Consider the following 13,249-nt stretch of genomic DNA (forward strand, 5'->3'; position numbering starts at 1 on the left):
AGTATGACTGTTATCACTATAACAAATGCAACCCAGTGCTGTCTTTAACGTTAGCTAGCTACGGTGGGAGTGACTAAGGACTTAATAAATGGAACACTAGTCACTTTAATAATGTTTACATATCTTGCATTACTCATCTCATATGTATAGGTATTCTATACTATCTATTGCATCTTAGCCTATGCAGCTCTGACATTGCTCATCCATATATTTATATATTTTTATTCCATTCCTTTACTTAGATTTGTGTGTATTAGGTATTTGTTGTGGAATTGTTAGATATTACTTGTTAGATATTGCTGCACTGTCGGAACTAGAAGCACAAGCACAAGCATTTCGCTACACTCACAATAACATTTGCTAACCGTGTGTATGTGACCAATACAATTTGATTTTATTTGACATATTTGAACTTCTTTGGCAAATATGTCCTCTTGGCTCCAGGACCATCTCTCAAGGAGTTATTGTACCATCTTCCATCTTCATGTTACTGTCTTCTGATAAATGTGGTATGTGGTTCAGAACACTTGATAATAAATAGACCTTACCAAGACTGTACTGTATACAGTATATTAAAGAAGTATTAACGTATTCAAAATATGAAAATGAGTTTGAAATGGGCTTGTTTGCATCCTAAGATTGTTAACCGTCACTGTAAGATTTTAAGGTTTTGAAGAGGTGTAAATTCTCCATATGTTGTAATCTCAAGCATTTCTAGTTGGGAAACGATTTCATCACTTGTGTCATGGATTTATATTGACTGAAATATGACACGTTTGGAAGTTGTGATCACCTGGATGATGCCTCCAAATAGTTGCGTTGACCATGGTCCGACTCCCTGGAGCCTTGCCATTTGGCAGATCCATAAGAGAAGTAAATATTTGGATCGAAAAGGATCTCAGGATTATTTGTCCGACATACTCCCAAAAAACAAACACTATTTACATGTACAAACTTTGGCACTGTGACGCGTGACATACTTGAACTTCAAAGTCTGATTGTAAAGGTGAAGTTGTCAGTGTACTTTAACATTAGTACTCCTTGCATGATGTAAACTTTCTAACTAACTTAAGTGGGTGTGTGTGGAACTATTATTCTATGGCTAATCATATTTTGTAATATATTCCATTGTAGATCTTGTTCCATTTGATGTTGGGGGTTGACAATCAAGTACGCATTTCCAAAAATGTCCCAACAACTTGGGAACCAAAGCAACAGGACAACATTAGTGTTTTTTATAATCATCTGCAATTCGTAGATTTCAGAAATCTGCAGAGAAGTAAAACAATAAAAAAGGTGAGGCACTGTCAGGCTTTTCCTCAAATTGTGTGCAATAAGATGAAGATATAAGACATTTATGTTTTGTATTGTAGTCTGGTTCATCCTTGGGACCAATTTCCAAACGCCTGAAGGTACCACGTTCATCTGTACAAACAACAGTACGCAAGTATAAACACCATGGGACCACGCAGCCATCATATCGCTCAGGAAGGAGACGCGTTCTGTCTCCTAGAGATGAACGTACTTTGGTGCGAAAAGTGCAAATCAATCCCAGAACAACAGCAAAGGACATTGTGAAGATGCTGGAGGAAACAGGTACAAAAGTATCTACATCCACAGTAAAACCAGTCCTATATCGACATAACCTGAAAGGCCGCTCAGCAAGGAAGAAGCCACTGCTCCAAAACCGCCATAAAAAAAGCCAGACTACAGTTTGCAACTGCACAGGGGGACAAAGATTGTACTTTCTGGAGAAATGTCCTCTCGTCTGATGAAACAAAAATAGAACTGTTTGGCCATAATGACCATCGTTATAGTTGGAGGAAAAAGGGGGAGGCTTGCAAGTCAAAGAACACCATCCCAACCGTGATGCACGGGGTGGCAGCATCATGTTGTGGGGGTGCTTTGCTGCACGAGGGACTGGTGCACTTCATAAAATAGATGGCATCATGAGGGCAGAAAATTATGCGGATATATTGAAGCAACATCTCAAGACATCAGTCAGGAAGTTTAAAGCTTGGTCGCAAATGGGTCTTCCAAATGGACAATGACCTCAAGCATACTTCCAAAGTTGTGGCAAAATGGCTCAAGGACAACAAAGTCAAGGTATTGGAGTGGCCATCACAAATGTGTGGGCAGAACTGAAAAAGCGTGTGCGAGCAAGGAGGCCTACAAACCTGTCACATTTACGCCAGCTCTGTCAGGAGGAATGGGCCAAAATTCACCCAACTTATTGTGGGAAGCTTGTGGAAGGCTACCTGAAATGTTTGACCCAAGTTAAACAATTTAAAGGCAATGCTACCAAATACTAATTGAGTGTATGTAATCTTCTGACCCACTGGGAATGTGATGAAATAAATAAAAGCTGAAATAAATCATTCTCTCAACTATTATTCTGACATTTCACATTCTTAAAATAAAGTGGTGATCCTATCTGACCTAAGACAGGGAATTTTTACTCTGATTAAATGTCAGGAATTGTGAAAAACTGAGTTTAAATGTATTTGGCTAAGGTGTATGTAAACTTCCGACTTCAACTGTAGAAGTGCTGGGACATTATCATTCAATTGCATTTGACATCTCATGTTTTGTCTGAGAAATGCTTCACTGTTGTGCTACAGGTACTGCCTCCAAAGTGCAAACCAAGCGCTATGGGCACACTTTCTTGCTTCTAGGACAGGAACTTGTGAGAAAACAATGAATGATATGTGGGGAAAACAGATACCCAGACGGGTTAGATTAGAAGAATTTATTCAAAATGATTTACCTTCTAATTAAAAGTCTCCTTGTCCTGGTATGTATGAATGGTTGCCTTATTTGCACACTGGACTCTTTTAGAGTGCCCAAAGGATATGTCCCTTGCACCCAAAAGTTTTTGTTCCCAATATGATCAAATAGTGTTGTGCGTATGGGCCGTCAATTTTTATTTATTTAACTAGGCAAGTCAGTTAAGAACAAATTCTTATTTACAATTGACGGCCTACCCCGGCCAAACCCTAATCCGGACGACGCTGGGCCAATTGTGCGACTCCCAATCACGGCCGGTTGTGATACAGCCAGGAATCAAACCAGGGTCTGTAGTTACGCCTCTAGCACTGAGGTGCAGTGCCTTAGACCGCTGCGCTACTCGGGAGCCTCTCTTAGGAGCAACTACAAATAAAATCAGTTTTCGCTTCACTAACCAAACCGTTTTTCCCCCCCAGAAACAATGTTGCTGCATTACTTGCCTATTATCATTCTTCCCTGATGATTTGCTTCAGTATTTTTCGCTTCTCTTGTTTGAACAGATGCCACCCCCCTCCAGCACGGCCCGACCCCCGGGATTGTTATAGTACTTATTAGTACATTGAAGTAACACGCAATTATATTCATTTTAGAGTACACCCAAGTAAGTTCCCTTTTGTTAAACAAGCAACATCTAATAATATGATGTATAACTTTTCCTATGGATTATAATCAATGGGCATCTTTTGTCTGAATACAGGGAATGGCATGCAAAAGGTTGTCTGAGGTAAAGGTTGTTGCATGACTGCACTCAACAGCTCAGTCTGTAGCCTCCAATACTGTTCAAACAGCATTTTAGCAGGATGTAACCTATTGGCAAACCAAATTACAATAAAGTCATGGTGATAGTGAAAAGTTGGGTTCCTGAGTGGCGCAGCGGTCTAAGGCACAGCATCTCAGTGCTAGAGGTGTCACTACAGATCCCGGTTCAATTCCAGGCTGTATAACAACTGGCCGTGACTGGGAGTCCCACAGGACGGTGCACAATTGGCACAGGTTTGGCCGGGGTAGGCCGTCATTCTAAATAAGAATTTGTTGTTAACTGATTTGCCGAGTTATATATATATTTTAAAATAGTCAATGGGAAACAGATTACATTTTAGGAGCCGGTCTACTTGTGAAACTTATATTAGTTTGGTGCTGGATTTATACCTCATTGTAAAATAAGAGTGGCTGACTGTTTTGCCAACAATAATTTCAGGGCGGATATGCAAAGTGTTGGCAGTCTTTAGGGCCAACACCCAATGACTGTTCTTTATAAATATTTGCCTAATTATCCATGTCAAGAAAATAAGAGACGTTATTGGCCGACTTATCCATTTCCCTATGCTTAACCTGTTATCTGACCGCTAATTCACTCCATAGAAGTTCTGTGTAAATACATGTCCTTGAGTCAAGCAGCAGGTGTTATCTGTAAATAAGGATGGTTGCTCACAATGTGCTCTAAAAGCACCCGTGTCCTATTACACCCAACTGTCCATCTCAAGTTGTGAATGACACATAATCCAAAAGGTCGTTTGAAAAATGTCCCTGAAACCACATATGGTGGCAATGAGCTTGAGCTATGACACCCTGGCATCCAGTCTCAACATGGCGTGATCTGTTTCTGAAGGTTAACTTGTGTGACTGTGAAACAAATTAACCTAAAAACTTGATAACAGCCCCCTACAGAACACTGGTTCTCTGCTATGCAAGGCCCTCCTATGCAAGGGTTCCAAAATTGGGGAGCGTTGTCAAACTTTTTTTTTTTGCTTTGGGGAGGGTTGTATGTTTTTTTGGGGGGGGGGGGGGGGCACAGGGAAGGGTAGTACGTTTTTTCCCCTGGTTTAAATTCACTCCGCAGGTACTATATAATTGCTTCCATCCTAGCCAAATTTCCTCATCTGCTTGCTTGCCCCTCCCCTATATCAAGGTGTTTTGGTTCTTTCCTTATGCACTACGCTTTTCTCCACACTAAATTTTACTATACCACAGGTCAATATAGTCTACCAGTCTAACTGTCTATCCTTCCATCTCATTTGTCCAGATCTGCAATAGGTTAACTAGCAATCATATCACACATAAAAGCATTCAAAGCTGCATACATTTTCAATATGAATCCACAAGAACAAATAGCAATAGCGGAGAGGCAGCGGAGAGGCCAGATGCATTCTTACAATGGTGCCAGAGGGGATGGCTGCCGTTTTATGGGCTCCTAACCAACTGTGCTATTTTTGTGTGTTTTTTCACATTGTTCTTAACTTATTTTGTACATAATGTTGCTGCTACCGTCTCTTATGACCGAAAAGAGCTTCTGGATATAAGAACAGCGATTACTCACCTCGAACTGGACAAAGTTTTTTTCTTTAATGAGTCCGACGCGAAGGATATAAAAACCGATGCCGGCACTAAGACCGTACTCAACGAGCTGTATAGGGCCATAAGCAAGCAAGAAAATGCTCATCCAGAAGTGGCGCCCCTAGTGGCCGGGTCACTTTAATGCAGGCAAACCTTTTACCATTTTACGTCATTTCTACCAGCATGTCACATGTGCAACCAGAGGAAAAAAAACTTGAGACCACCTTTACTCCACACACAGAGACACATATAAAGCTCTCCCTCGCCCTCCATTTGGCAAATCTGACCATAATTATATCCTCCTGATTCCTGCTTACAAGCAAAAACTAAAGCAGGAAGTACCAGTGACTCGCTCAATACGGAAGTGGTCAGTCAAAGCGGATGCTACGCTACAGGACTGTTTTGCTAGCACAGACTGGAATATGTTCCAATCACTGGCTACATCAATAAGTGCATCGACGACGTCGTCCCCACAGTGACTGTACATACATATGCCAACCAGAAGCCATGGATTACAGGCAACATCCGCACCGAGCTAAAGGCTAAAGCTGCCACTTTCAAGGAGCGAGACACTAATCCAGACGCTTTTAAGAAATCCTGCTATACCATCAGATGAACCATCAAACAGGAAAAGCATCAATACAGGACTAATATTGAACCCTACTACACCGGCTCCGACGCTCGTTGGATGCGGCAGGCCTTGCAAACTATTACGGACTACAAAGGGAAACCCATCCACGAGCTGCACAGTGACGTGAGACTACCAGACGAGCTTAATGCCTTTTAGGCTCGCTTCGAGTCAATCAACACTGAAGCATGCATAAGAGCACCAGCTGTTCCGGACGACTTTGTGATCACACTATCCGTAGCCGATGTGAGAAAGACCTTTAAACAGGTCAACATTCACAAGGCCGCGGGGCCAGACGGATACCAGGACATGTTCTCAGAGCATGTGCGGACCAACTGGCAAGTGTCTTCACTGACATTTTCAACCTCTCCCTGACTGAGTCTGTAATACCTACATGTTTCAAGCAGACAACCATAGTCCCTGTGCCCAAGAAAGCGAAGGTAACCTGCCTAAATGACTACCGCCCCGTAGCACTCACGTCGGTAGCCATGAAGTGCTTTAAAAGGCTGGTCATGGCTCACATCAACACCATCATCCCAGAAACCCTAGACCCACTCCAATTCGCATACTGCCCCAACAGATCCACAGATGACGCAATCTCAATCGGACTCCACACTGCCCCTTTCCCACTTGGACAAAAGGAACACCTATGTGGGAATGCTGTTCATTGACTACAGCTCAGCGTTCAACACCATAGTGCCCACAAAGCTCATCACTAAGCTTAGGACCCTGGGACTAAACACCTCCCTCTGCAACTAGATCCTGGACTTCCTGACAGGCCACCACCCAGGTGGTAAGGGTAGGCAACAACACGTCTGCCACGCTGATCCTCAACACGGGGGCCCTTCAGGGGTGCGTGCTTAGTCCCCTCCTGTACTCCCTGTTCACCCACGACTGCGTGGTCAAGCATGACTCCATCATCGTCATTAAGTTTGCTGACGACACAACAGTGGTAGGCCTGATCACCGACAACGATGAGACAGCCAATAGGGAGGAGGTCAGACACGTGGCAGTGTGGTGCCAGGACAACAACCTCTCCCTCAATGTGAGCAAGACAAAGGAGCTTATCGTGGACTACAGGAAAAGGAGGGCCAAACACGCCTCCATTAACATCGACAGGGCTGTAATGGAGCGGGTTGAGAGTTTCAAGTTCCTTGGTGCTCACGTCATCAATAAACTATCATGGACCAAACACACCAAGACAGTCGTAAAGAGGGCACGACAACACCTTTTCCCCTTCAGGAGAGTGAAAAGATTTGGCATGGGTCCCCAGATCCTCAAAAAGTTATACAGCTGCACCATCAAGAGCATCCTGACCGGTTGCATCACCGCCTGGTATGGCAACTGCTCGGCATCCGACCGTAAGGCGCTATAGAGGGTAGTGCGTACGGCCTAGTACATCACTGGGGCCAAGCTTCCTGCCATCCAGGACCTATATACTAGGCGGTGTCAGAGAAAGACCTTAAAAATTGTCAAAGACTCCAGTCACCCAAGTCATAAACTGTTCTCTCTGCTACCGGATGGCAAGCGGTACCAGGGCGCCAAGTGTAGATCCAAAAGGCTAATTAACAGCTTCTACCCCCAAGCCATAAGACTGCTGAACAATTAATCAAATGGCCACCCGGACTATTTACATTGCCCCCCTCCCCCTTTACCTCTACCTACATGTACAAATTACTTAAACTAACCTGTACCCTGCAAATTGACTCGGTAACTGGTACCCCCGGTAGATAGCCTAGTTATTGTTATTTTATTGTTTTACTTTGAATTTTATTTTGTAAGTTATTTTATTTAGTAAATATATTCTTAACTCTATTTCTTGAGCTGAATAGTTGGTTAAGGGCTTGTAAGTAAGCATTTCACAGTAAGGTCTACACCTGTTGGATTCGGTGCACGTGACAAATACAATTTGATTTGATTTGATCACTGCACATGAAAGAACAGTGAAGACTTGAGACACGCAGCTCAAAAAAGCTCCCCTATTGATCTTGTTTAGGGACAATACAATTATCCGACCTAGACTAGCCTACAACACTAAAATGCAATGAATAATTGCATTATTGTTTTCAAGTGAGTACAAAATTCTACTCTAGGTGAAAATGTAATTTGAATAATGGCGCAATGGCCCTATGATTTAAATGTTTCATTCCATTTGGAACCGTTGTGGGTCTACTCTCGACAGTTTATAAGGTATAGAATGGCACAGTAGCAGGCCAGTCTGGCTGTATTTCTACTTCTGATACTGGGATGCGCTGTCTGCTGCAGATCATCATTCTCCCAAGTCGTCCTATAATAATGTGGCGACATATGCTCCCGGCAGGCCCAGTTATTCAGGAAGGTTTAACGAACGCTCTGCCTCCTCTCCAATCAGAGAGGCTGTTCCTCATGCCCCCTTGAACCTTGTGCTTCAATATAGCCTAAATATTTATCATTTAACTTTTGAAATGTATTATCTTTTATATGTGACTTAAACACAACCAGTCACAATGTTTTCATCTGATTAGGCTACTTCAAAAGTATTCTGTAGGCATGAGCACGTTTGTCCAAAATATAATTCCAGCAGTCTCAAAATGGCTTGACATTAACCAGGTTTACGTCCAACCTTTTGGTACATGTCGGATTAAAAATGTCACGACATCATGGCATGCAGTTTATTAGGCTACAAATTAAATAAATGAAGATAAACTTCACAGTGTGGTGAAAGTGCATGGTGATGAGCTTGATGCTCCTTTCAATAAATACCAAGGGTCTTATTCTGCTGACATGATGATCAATGCTTGGCTGCCATTTGACAAATATAAATAATCTTGCACTTTTGTCCATAATAATATCATTGTGTATTGTAGGCTATACCCGCACTGTATCTACAAACTGTTGGCTAGAGCGCACGTGCCAATACCCGAGTGGGCACATTCGCTATACCTATACAACATTTTTTGTGACAAAATCAATTGTAGGCCTAGAGATTAAAAAAGTAAATTCGAGGGAAACAAAACTCTTATGGGGAAATGTGCATGTTGTTTTTAATGCAGATTTGAGAATATTCACATGAAAATCTGTAGCCAATGGGATGGAAACCTAGCTATAGACACCCTAAAGACTCTGGCAAGTGCGTTAGTCCAGTGTCACTGTGACTATACCTGCACATCATGGTTCACCAGCAGCCCCAAACATCTAATGAATAAGCTACCAGCCAAACAAGCTTGTAAGAATTGTGTTAAAACTCCCCACTCACACTCATCTGGAGGTCAAGCATTTGTTGTCTCTATCTCTGTAATGTGTCTGTATCTATCTACAGTTGAAGTCGGAAGTTTACATACACTTAGGTTGGAGTCATTAAAACTTGTTTTTCAACTACTCCACAAATTTCTTGTTTAACAAACTATAGTTTTGGGAAGTCGGTTAGGACATCTACTTTGTGCATGACACAAGTAATTTTTCCAACAATTGTTTACAGACAGATTATATCACTTAGAATTCATTGTATCACAATTCCAGTGGGTCAGAAGTTTACATACACTAAGTTGACTTTGCCTTTAAACAGCTTGAAAAATTCCAAAAAATGATGTCATGGCTTTAGAAGCTTCTGATAGACTAATTGACATCATTTGAGTCAATTGGAGGTGCACCTGTGGATGTATTTCAAGGCCTGCCTTCAAACTCAGTGCCTCTTTGCTTGACATCATGGGAAAATCAAAAGAAATCAGCCAAGACCCCAGAAAAAAATTGTAGACCTCCACAAGTCTGGTTCATCCTTGGGAGAAATTTCCAAACGCTTGAAGGTACCACGTTCATCTGTACAAACAATAGTACACAAGTATAAACACCATGGGTCCACGCAGCCATCATACCGCGCAAGTATCTATATCCACAGTAAAACGAGTACTATATCGACATAACCTGAAAGGCTGCTCAGCAAGGAAGAAGCCACTGCTCCAAAACTGCCATAAAAAAGCCAGACTACGGTTTGCAACTGCACAGGGGGACAAAGATCGTACTTTTTGGAGAAATGTCCTCTGGTCTGATGAAACAAAAATAGAATTGTTTGGCCATAATGACCATCGTTATGTTTGCAGGAAAAAGGGGGAGGCTTGCAAGCCGAAGAACACCATCCCAACCGTGAAGCACAGTGGGGGCAGCATCATGTTGTGGGTGTGCTTTACTGCAGGAGGGACTGGTGCACTTAACAAAATAGATGGCATCATGAGGGCAGAAAATTATGTGGATATATTGAAGCAACATCTCAAGACATCAGTCAGGAAGTTAAAGCTTTGTCGCAAATGGGTCTTCCAAATGGACAATGACCCCAAGCATACTACCAAAGTTGTGGCAAAATGGCTTAAGGACAACAAAGTCAAGGTATTGGAGTAGCCATCACAAAGCCCTGACCTCAATCCCATAGAAAATGTCTGGGCAGAACTGAAAAAGCGACTGCGAGCATGGAGGCCTACAAACCTGACTCAGTTACACCAGCTCTGTCAGGAGGAATGGGCCAAAATTCACCCAACTTATTGTGGGAAGCTTGTGGAAGGCTACCCGAAACGTTTGACCCAAGTTAAACAATTTAAAGGCAATGCTTCTAAATACTCATTGAGTGTATGTAAACTTCTGACCCACTGGGAATATAATGAAATAAATAAAAGCTGAAATAATTATCTCTACTATTATTCTGACATTTCACATTCTTAGGATCACCACTTTATTTTAACTGACCTAAGACAGGGAATTTTTACTCTGATTAAATGTCAGGAATTGTGAAAAAATGAGTTTAAATATATTTGGCTAAGGTGTATGTCAATCAATCAAGTTTATTTTTTTCAAGTTTATTTTCAATCAATCAAGTTTATTTTATATAGCCCTTCGTACATCAGCTAATATCTCGAAGTGCTGTACAGAAACCCAGCCTAAAACCCCAAACAGCAAGCAATGCAGGTGTAGAAGCACGGTGGCTAGGAAAAACTCCCTAGAAAGGCCAAAACCTAGGAAGAAACCTAGAGAGGAACCAGGCTATGAGGGGTGGCCAGTCCTCTTCTGGCTGTGCCGGGTGGAGATTATAACAGAACTATGCCAAGATGTTCAAAATGTTCATAAGTGACAAGCATGGTCAAATAATAATCATGAATAATTTTCAGTTGGCTTTTCATAGCCGATCATTAAGAGTTGAAAACAGCAGGTCTGGGACAGGTGGCGGTTCCATAACCGCAGGCAGAACAGTTGAAACTGGAATAGCAGCAAGACCAGGTGGACTGGGGACAGCAAGGAGTCAACATGCCCGGTAGTCCTGACGTATGGTCCTAGGGCTCAGGTCCTCCGAGAGAGAGAAAGAAAGAGAGAAGGAGAAAATTAGAGAGAGCCAAGATTTTCAAAATGTTCATAAATGACAAGCATGTCATGTGTATGTAAACTTCCGACTTCAACTGTATGTAATTGTATATGTATTTATGTAGAAAAATAGGGACCACAATGCAATCCGACAAATAAAATCAATAAATCAATCCAGACTGTGCAGAAGGCCATTTGATGAATGGAAGGACACATCATTGCAAAACACCAAACAGTTGAATGACATCCAGACATTGTCATGCCAAGCCTTTGATGCTGGGTAGGCCTACAAGGTAGGTAGGGATGCATTTTCTGTTTGTCTAGATTGACACAGTCTTTTTATAGTGGTGTTGAAAACGCAAACCATGATATTGAAGTGCCTGAAGTGGTTATGCTTTGTTCATTGGTTGTGCGATGCATTGGCACAGAAAGCTGTTGGTGGAAAATGTGTTGCATGTTTTTTTATATATTCATAAATATGGAATCAAAATGTTGAAAATCTGATTTCCCCCCCTAGCGAATCATTGTCTGCAGCCGGCTCTGACCGTAGTGTAATGAAACAGGCAGGGAGAATGAGCTCATCCATGGTGGTCGGTGAACCCTCAACCTTCTGGCTCGTAGCCCTGCGGGGCATTGACTTTGCCACAAAAACATGCTGAAGTGGCAAAGTCGATATCCCCATTTATAAACACAGGGCTTCTACAGTTACTGTTATTTTTTGTCGTAAACAGTATTTTGATATAATTCTATGAGGGAAGAGGGTGTGCAATTTATTTGACAGAACAAGGGAAGGGTCATGTGAAAATATTGTTTACATTGGGGAGGGGTGCACTACACAGTATAGACATACACTACCGTTCAAAAGTTTGGGGTTACTTAGAAATGTCCTTGTTTTTGAAAGAAAAGCATATTTTTTGTCCATTAAAATGATATCATATTGATCCGAAATACAGTGTAGACATTGTTAATGTTGTAAATGACTATTGTAGCTGGAAACAGACACCTCACAAGTCCTCAACTGGCAGCTTCATTAAATAGTACCCGCAAAACACCAGTCTCAACGTCAACAGTGAAGGTGCAACTCCGGGATGCTGGCCTTCTAGGCAGAGTTGAAAAGAAAAAGCCATATCTCAGACTGGCCAATAAAAATAAAAGACTAAGATGGGCAAAAGAACACAGACACTGGACAAAGGAACTCTGCCTAGACGGCCAGCATCCCAGAGTCGCCTCTTCACTGTTGACGTTGAGGCTGGTGTTTTGCGGGTACTATTTAATGAAGCTGTCGGTTGAGAACTTGTGAGGTGTCTGTTTCTCAAACTAGACACTAATGTACTTGTCCTCTTCCTCAGGACCTCCCAATCCTCTTTCTATTCTGGTTAGAGCAAGTTTGCACTGTTCTGTGAAGGGAGTAGTACACAGCATTGTATGAGATCTTCAGTTTCTTGGCAATTTCTTACATGGAATAGCCTTCATTTCCCAGAACAAGAATAGACTGACGAGTTTCAGAAAAAAAGTATTTGTTTCTGGCCATTTTGAGCCTGTAATTGAACCCACAAATGCTGACGCTCCAGACACTCAACTAGTCTAAAGAAGGCCAGTTTTATTGCTTCTTTAATAAGCACAACAGTTTTCAGCTGTGCTAACATGATTGCAAAAGGGTTTTCTAATGATCAATTAGCCTTTTAAAATGATAAACTTGGATTAGCTAACACAACGTGCCTTTGGAACACAAGAGTGATAGGCTACAGAGACCAATTATCAGCAACTATGTAGATATTCCATTTAAAAAATCAACGGTTTCCAGCTACAATAGTCATTTACAACATTAAGAATGTCTACACTGTATTTCAGATACATTTTCTTTTCTTTTAATGGACAAAAAAAAAAATGCTTTTCTTTCAAAAACAAGGACATTTCTAAGTGACCCCAAACTTCTGAACGGTAGTGTACATGTATCTGCATTTTGTCATTAGTGCAGAGGCAATAATCAATGGTAAGCATAGTACAGATGGGGAAAATTGTATAACATTTAACAAGGGAGAACCAGAGGATAACTATTTGCTGAAGGTAGGAATTATTGCAAGATATGCGTCTGTACCTATTTAGCATTTTCTCTTTTCCCCTCGACATTAGCTTGACTGAGTAGCTTGGAGATTGCCAGTCAGCTCTCTGAACACA

This window comes from Salvelinus namaycush, chromosome 18 (genome assembly GCF_016432855.1).
Source record: "Salvelinus namaycush isolate Seneca chromosome 18, SaNama_1.0, whole genome shotgun sequence".
NCBI classification, from domain to species: domain Eukaryota; kingdom Metazoa; phylum Chordata; class Actinopteri; order Salmoniformes; family Salmonidae; genus Salvelinus; species Salvelinus namaycush.